At 36.3% G+C, this 6,004-nt stretch overlaps 1 pseudogene across 1 annotated transcript; it reads right to left on the bottom strand.

The window, feature by feature from the left end:
- Positions 1–449: 449 nt before the first annotated feature.
- Positions 450–5,472, bottom strand: LOC148025989 (protein neprosin-like; annotated as a pseudogene). Its single transcript, XR_015693026.1, has 7 exons — positions 5,223–5,472; positions 4,551–4,637; positions 3,944–4,210; positions 2,290–2,457; positions 2,099–2,143; positions 1,612–1,758; positions 450–870 (listed from the first exon to the last, which is right to left on the bottom strand). The product of XR_015693026.1 is annotated as a protein neprosin-like (transcript).
- Between the last annotated feature and the right edge of the window lie 532 nt (positions 5,473–6,004).

Genomic DNA, 6,004 nt, shown 5'->3' with positions numbered 1-6,004 from the left:
ATGTTAGGATATTGACTACAATAGCAAGAAAGAACTCTATGCTAGAGTCCATAATTTATGTGGCAAATAGTATGTGCTAATGTATATTTTATAATGCAATTCTTCAAATTTACTCCTACATTATTTTTCTACATGATGTACTTAATTTTTTGATATTTTTCAAGTAGTAAAGAAGCTGTATTCTTCTCCATTCTATCTTGAACATTTAATCTTGTTTTCCCTCAACTCTTGATTCAATCTTAGTGTGATGCTTCCTTAGATGAGAAAATTATATTTCATGATCTACTTCATTCATTGTTTATTTAGAAATGGATACATAAATTTTTAGGTACATTATTCATGCATTGCAGTAGATATGCAAACATATATCTAGAACCCCAAGTTTGACACATTGATATTCTCTTTTTCTCCAAAAATCACAATATACAAGTACCATTGGAGGTGTAGTATCAGATATAGATCTAGATTTATCTATTTGTATACATGTAGGTTCAATTAGGGGCAAGCTAGGTTCCTTCCAGGACCTCCAAAGAAAAAGCTCAAACCCCAATCACTAGAGTTACCAAGCTCAAGGTCATAACATGATGTGTTGGTAATGATAGGTATCAAGCCAATTGGAGTTTGATAAGTGAAGTTAGAGTTTACAAATTGTAGGTTTCTTATATAAGCAGACTTATTTACACCTTGCTCAGAGAACATGCCACTGCCCATTTGTGTTGTTGTATGTTGCCCATTATTTTCATTGTTTACTATCTCTCCTCCCCATTGTAAAGTGCTTGCATTATTTTGAAGAAGAGTGTGAATGGACTTTGGCCAATACCCTACATACTCTCCATTTATAGATAACCACCAATTTCCACTTGAGGGTTCCTACATGGCATTGTAAACTTAGTAACCAATAAAGGAGTGTGCCCATACACAAGATGCACACACATTTTGTGAGGCTTTATCTCAACATGTAAAACAATAGTTTTTGTGAGAAAAATATTTTTTCTGGTTTATCTTGGTTGTTTGGTACTCTTTGGTTATTTCCATATGTAAACATATTTTCATGTGTGTGTGTGTGTGTGTGTGTGTGTGTGTGTGTGTGTGTGTGTGTCTACAATGATGAAGAATTATATCCTATAAACCTACATGATACTACAAGGGGACTACAAGTCAATTACAAGTACTTTATTTATTCAAGCTACATGATGCAATTAAGGGTTATGTAATAGATATTAAATTAGTCAAATTCACCAATCAGTGACAACAACTCATGCCAACCGTAGCATGTCATCAATGTTGAAGGGTAGGTGCATGCAAAACATGCACATGTAAGTAGGAATACATAAGTAGAAGGGAAAAATTTTCTATCATTTCTCATAGTAAACTTAGCCATAGAGAAGGCTAGTTCTAAAAATAAGAATAATCAAATTATATCTAATCAAGGATAATGTAAGTATATGTGATTGTATTGAGTAAAGTATATATGTATGTACATGTATGCATGTGTTTGTGCATAGAAGACTACTTGTGCAAGTTGTGGGCATGCATGCATATAATGTGTGTTCTTATGAGGTGCACACACTATCCACATGTATCCATAATATAAAGAGGGAAGAATCTTACTCTGAAAACTAAGATATTCAACTCTTGTTGTTGACCATCTATAGCTGACACAGGGGATAATGCTCCTCCAAGTACAATTTGATTGCTGGTTTGTACAAAACCTGAGCATTGAAGGTTGTAGCATCCGGTATCATTATATGCATCGCTCTGTAGACATTAAATGGTAGTTTTCTTAGACTAAAGAAAAGTCAATGAAAAACTTGTGAATCATTATTTCTTAGCATGAAAAATATGAATGATATCTAGTGGAAACCAAAAAGAAATGTTTATGAGTCTAAATAGATTAGATGCCAAATATTTAGTACTTACTATTTATTTAGATGGTATTGATTATTTAGGATTCTTCATATGGTTCAATCTCTAGGTAGAATTATTTACAATGAGATTATATACTTTGGTGCGTTTGAATTCACATCCAATAGACGAAGAAAGAAAATAGGAAGATGCCTCTTGGCAAACATATTTTATAAGAAAATGATCCACTTACTGTTCAATATACAAATATTTGTGGGTAATTGTTGCCATACCAAACCTACAATTCATGACAAACGAAAGATTTATTCAAACCATTGTATTAGTCTATGCTCCCTTTACTTGTCAATAAGAGCTAATTGTTATAGTATTACTTTCTAATGTTTTACGCTTCAATATTGGTGATTAAAGAGGATATAAACATACTTGCCAACCCACTTCAATGGTGTTAAGGTTTTCCTCTTGGTATGAGCCTTGAAATAGCCATAATTGCGCTAGACTGAACTCTCCAGTAGAACCTACAAGTGGGCTCCACAAATTGAAAATGCCACTTGCCCCATAGAAGGAATCTCCAACTGCTTGTTCGACCGCATACTTCAAATAAACATATGTTTAGAATAGTTAAAATATGAACCTATTTTGTAAATCTTTCTTAGTGCTTTAATAATATAACCAAGTGTAGCTACATAAGCTATGAACTTTTAGACATATGCACCTCATTTATGTTTCATAACCTTATCATTTACTCAAGCAATAAGTAAGGTTTCTATGCAAACGTTTCCATGAGCACATGATATTAAGGTTTGCTTCAAGATCCTAGTAAAATTTTAGGATTAAGAGCCTTGCACACTCACACAAAACATATTTATCATGGAGAAAAAAGTGAATAGGCTTTGCTTAAATTAAACATATATCTATGGTATGATGGATAAGCATACGTAAATACATACATGTATATTCACATAGCTACATGTCCATACATATGTATGTTCATATCCAAACAAGAATATACATACAATATGCATGCATCCATGCATAGGCACAACAGTATGTTTGTATAATAACATGTCCTCTCATATGGGTCTCATATATATAGACAAATATATGCACGCGGTATCCATATATGCACATCTACATATGATAAACATGCATGCATTATTGCATAACTACATATATATGCACACGTGCACTTACAAATACGTGTATGATATATACTTACATGCATATATGTGCACATATATACTATCATAGACCGTATGTATCAATAGATCACAAAGTGTGGAAATTAATCCCCTGTATGTATCAATAGATCACAAAGTGTGGAAATTGTATCATTGTTGATAAACTTACTTGAGTTATACAGACATAATGAGTGGCCATATCAACTATGGAGTTTGGGGAGTTTGTGGACTTTCCTTAATGACATAGTTGATGCAATTTGTAGTTGCTCATATTCTTTTGCATCCATGATCCAAGCATGCTCTTCACATATTGGATAGAAAAAGGGTATATTTTATTTATGAAAAAATAATGGATAAGGGATTTTTCAAATAGGCCTTGAACACTTTCACATATATTAATTGCCCCAAGGTACATTTTTTGTGCGTAGACATGAGATGTATCTTTGCATGCATATTTTTGCACCTAAGTATCTATTTATGCATCCATCTATTTATGCATTCATAATTATGAACATATGGTTTTATGTGTGTACATGCATATATACAAATAGTAAAATCTATGTATTCATGTATGTATATGCATGTCTACATCTATATATGCATATTGCCATGCAAGCATGTGTATACATAAATATCCATGCATGATATGTATGTTCATATTTATGAATGCAAGCATGTATGTATCCATGCATGTAAGTTCTCAATAGAATATACAAGTACCTAAGCAAGCATGCAAGGATGTGCTCATAAAATCGTCTTTTGCCGGCAATAATTGAAGGAGTTGGGAGTTGACATCAGTAAGTTTGTGGAAAGGTTGATTATTACATTCCACTAATTTGTAAATATTGTAATAGAAAAGAATGAAACTTTTCTTGCAATTACAAAATCAATTTACTAACCTCATGCCCAGCAATTGCTGGGGGTTCTTGCTTTTTTTCTCCAACTTTGGGGGTGAGGAATTGTTTATACTTTGTTTGCTTATAAAGAGCTTCCCTTTGTAGATGTTCTTTTGTGATGCGTCTCACAGAAATAAATCCTGATGGGCAAGAATCATTGGTGCTATGCCACAATTGTCTTAATGGTTGCACTCCCTTTAATTCTCCACCTTTGTCTTTTGTACTAATTGGGGATGATCTATCTTCCCAAGGGAGAGAAGTAGGGCTCATCTGCATCTCAAAAAATGTGTGTAAGACTTGTATAAACAAAATTTTGTAGCTTGACGTCTAACAATCATGATGTGTAAAGACTCCACCAGCATATTATTTAAATCCAAACAAAATAGTAGACCTAAGTATGGATGGATGTCCCAAAGTGCATGGTTTAATGTTTTCCGAGCACGGATATATCCATGTTGTGAATATACCTTGATAAAAATAAGGTATGTCACTCCCAATTTCTCTACTGTAATTTGAATACCATTTATATTTCCAAAATTAAGATTGGCATTATCAAGTACGTAAACCTATGGCAAAGAAATGTGCATGTATGAAGGATTTTTGATGGCACCTGAACTTTATGATCTTTGAGGAGTGGATGATCAAATGCTACTTGTTTGTCAATAGGGATGCAATCTATAGTGTCCCCATCTGGACTCTGTAGAGATGAAAGAATAAGATAATTAGTGCAAGTATATTAGAGTACAAAGACGCAAAAGTGTGAGGCCAATTAGTGCAAGTATATTAGAGTACAAACACGCAAAAATGTGAGGTCTAAGTATCCTAGTCCATAGCATTCTAAAATCTCCATTCCTAGGCAAAAGCACATCCATATGTAAGGTACATAAAGGTGCTAAGGTTTGAGAACTCTTAAAGAAAAGATAAGGCCTGCCTCTCTCTCTCTCTCTCTCTCTCTCTCTCTCTCTCTCTCTCTCTCTCTCCACATTAGCTAGCTTGGTGGCTAATTCACCATCTCTACTATCCACAGGTCTAAGTTCAAGATCACGGTATAAATCCATGAAATATCCTAGTATCCCTCCTTGCAATGCTTGCTAATTCACCATCTCTACTATCCACAGGTCTAAGTTCAAGATCACGTTATAAATCCATGAAATATCCTAGTATCCCTCCGTGCAATGCTTGCTTCCGTTGGTTGAAGGAAGAGCTTTTTGGTGTTTATTAGCGCCATCGATAGAGAAGAACCAGCTAAACGGTCGTGTAAATTGCATTGTGGATTAACGACCTGGATGCTTTTGAGGGCGGGCTTGTTGAGAGAGAGAAGGCGACGCTGGAGATGATCGTCATCGGCGAGTGTCGACTCGACAGGATGTTGCAGGTGGTGGTCGGCGGGCGTTGTCAAAGTTCTGAGAGCAGCTGCAGAATCAGGAACGATGGAAGAAAAGCCGACGGAAATCATGAAGGCGAAGAGGACCAGCGGCAGCCAATAACGTCTTGGAGGAAATGCTGTGATCATTGCGCCTTTCGCAGAGAGAGAGAGAGAGAGAGAGAGAGAGAGAGAGACTGTGTGTGTGTGTGTGTGTCTGAGAGAGAGAGAGAGAGAGAGAGAGAGAGAGAGAGAGAGAGAGAGACTGTGTGTGTGTGTGTGTGTCTGAGAGAGAGAGAGAGAGAGAGAGAGAGAGTGTGTGTGTGTGTGTGTGTCTGTCTGAGAGAAAGAGAGAGACACAGACACAGAGAGAGAGAGAGAGGGAGAGAGACTGTGAGAAAGACTCCGAGAGAGAGAGAGAGAGTGTCTGTGTGTGTTCAGGCTCTATAAGCGCAGAAAGTCAATGGGCAGAGAGAGAGAGAGAGAGAGAGAGAGAGAGTGTGTGTGTCTGTCTGAGAGAAAGAGAGAGACACAGAGACACAGAGAGAGAGAGAGAGAGGGAGAAGAGAGACTGTGAGAAAGACTCCGAGAGAGAGAGAGAGTGTGTGTGTGTGTTCAGGCTCTACAAGCGCAGAAAGTCAATGGGCAGAGAGAGAGAGAGAGAGAGAGAGAGAGATTTTGAGATCATAGGCGAATGCAGA

The sequence above is a fragment of the Lygodium microphyllum genome, chromosome 14 (genome assembly GCF_053477565.2).
Source record: "Lygodium microphyllum isolate KBCC chromosome 14, Lygodium_microphyllum_v1.1.10, whole genome shotgun sequence".
Classification (NCBI taxonomy): Eukaryota; Viridiplantae; Streptophyta; class Polypodiopsida; order Schizaeales; family Lygodiaceae; genus Lygodium; species Lygodium microphyllum.
The sequence above is the reverse complement of the archived record's forward strand: the minus strand, read 5'-3'. Positions and strand labels throughout refer to the sequence as shown.